Consider the following 2,500-nt stretch of genomic DNA (forward strand, 5'->3'; position numbering starts at 1 on the left):
AGGGGAAAGGATATTAGAAGGGAGAAAGGAGGGCAGGAAGGACGAAAGGAAATGAAGGAGGAGAGAGGATAAAAGAGGGAGGAAGGGGAGGGAGGGGAAGGAAGAAGAAAAGGAGCGGTGGGAAGAAGGAAGGAGGAAGAGAGGACGAAAAGAGAAAAAGGAGAGAGGAAATAGGAAGGAAGAGAGAGAGAGAAAAAAGGGAAAGAGGAGAGAGGAAACAGGAAGGAAGAGAGAGAGAGAGAAAAGAGAAAAAGGAGAGAGGAAACAGGAAGGAAGAGAGAGAGAGAGAGAAAAGAGAAAGAGGAGAGAGGAAATAGGAAGGAAAAGAGAGAGAGAAAAGGCAAAGGGGAGAGAGGAAATAAGAAGGAAGAGAGGAAGGAAAGGGAAAGAAGAGAGAGATAAGAAAGAGAAAAGCCTCGGAAGGCCGAGAAAGATATGAGAGGAATAAGGAAAGATAGACAGAAGAGGGAAGAAGGAGATGAATAAAAGAGGAAATGAGGAAGAGGCAAGAGAGACGAAAGAGGAAATCACATCATCCGTGGATGGCCGAGGAGGAGGAGGAAGGAAGGAGGAATTAGGAAGGAAGGAAGAAGGAGGAAGAAGGAAGAGATGAGAAGTAGAGTGGAAGAGGAAGAAGATAGGAGAAGAAGGAAAAGGTGAAGAAGGAGGAGAGAGGTGAGAGGAGAAAGCGACTGAGGAGAGAAGAGAATAGAGGAAGATATAAAAGGAATGAGAGGTTGATAGGGGAGAGAAGAGAAAAAAGAAAAAGAGGGAGGGTAAGGAGTGAGGAGGAGAGCGAAAGAAGGGAGAGGAGGAAAGATGAAAAACAGAGGGAAGAGAGAAAAACGAAAGAAAAAAGGAGATAGAGAGAAGAAGAAAAAGAGGAAGATAGAGAGAAGAAGAGAAAGGAGTATAGATTGAAAAGCGAAAATGAAGACGAAGAGGAGGAATAAAAAAGGAGGCAAGGGGAGGGAAAGAAGAGAGGAATGCGACCGAGAGAGAAGAAGAAAGAGAGGAGAAAGAGGAACAGAGAGATAGATAGATAGATAGAGTGAGAGCGAAAGAGACACAAAAACAGGGCAAACAAACAGACATAGTTAGGTAAATAAATAGAGATAGATCGATAGATAGACAGAGTGAGAGAGAGACACAGACACACAGACAGAAAGGCAGACAGGCAGACACATAAACACAGACAGAAATACAGAGAGAGTACCAGGAGGCACTGTGCGGGTATTTCGTTAGTCACTGCCTTGGCAATAGTGGATACAGACGGGCGGGCATTCCGGGGGAGAGTCGTGAGTGTGTGAGTTTGAGGAAGAGGAGGAGCAGGAGGAGGAGGAGGAGGAGGAGGAGGAGGAGGAGGAGGAGGAAGAGGAGGAGGAGGAGGAAGAAGAGGAGGAGGAGGAGGAGGAGGAGGAGGAGGAGGAGGAGGAGGAGGAAGAGGAGGAGGAGGAGGAGGAGGAGGAGGAGGAGGAAGAGGAGGAGGAGGAGGAGGAGGAGGAAGAGGAGGAGGAAGAGGAGGAGAAGGAGGAGCAGGAGGAGGAGAAGGAGGAGGAGGAGGAGGAAGAGGAGGAGGAGGAGGAAGAAGAGGAGGAGGAGGAGGAGGAGGAGGAGGAGGAGAAGGAAAAGGAGGAGGAGGAGGAGGAGGAGGAGCAGGAGGAGGAAGAGGAGGAGGAGGAGGAGGAGCAGGAGGAGGAGGAGCATGAGGAGGAGGAGGAGGAGGAGGAGGAGGTGGAGGAAGAGCAGAAGGAGGAGGAGAAGGAGCAGGAGGAAAAGGAGGAAGAGGAGGAGTAGGAGGAGCAGGAGGAGGAAGAGGAGGAAGAGCTGGAGGAAGAGGAGGAGGAGGAGAAGGAAAAGGAGGAGGAGGAGGAGGAGGAGGAGGAGGAGGAGGAGGAGGAGGAGGAGAAGAAGGCGGAGGAGGAGATGGAAGAGGACGGCGATGGTGATGATGGTGCAGATGAGGAGGAGGAGAAGGGCGATGGTGATGATGATAGTGAAGATTGGAATGAGGATGAGGACGATGGTGAAGATAAGGATGACGTTGACAGCAATGGTGATGAAGATGATAATCAGGAAAAGGAGGAGGATAATAAGAGTGATGATAACAATAGCAATAATGATGATAACAACGAAAAATATCAAACAAGCGTAATATCAAAGAAAAAAGCACCACCTCTAAGCAACCTCCTCGCACTCGGTCCTTCGGCAAGTCATTTTTCCAGGACACATCGCGCCCTCAGGGGGGTTGGGGGGGGGTTGGGGGGAGGGGAGTGAGGAATGGGCGTGACGAAGTGGGGCAGAGGAGGGAGAGGGGGGGGGGGGGGGGGGGAGGGGCACTGTGCATTCCAAGTCCCTGCCTTGGAATATTGCCTCGAGCGCATTCCGGAAATATTCTTGATTGTGTGTGTGCCGGGATATACACACACATACATACACACACAAACGCACACACAAACACATACACACACACACACACACACATCACACACATATATAG

This window comes from Penaeus chinensis, chromosome 1 (assembly GCF_019202785.1).
Source record: "Penaeus chinensis breed Huanghai No. 1 chromosome 1, ASM1920278v2, whole genome shotgun sequence".
NCBI lineage: Eukaryota > Metazoa > Arthropoda > Malacostraca > Decapoda > Penaeidae > Penaeus > Penaeus chinensis.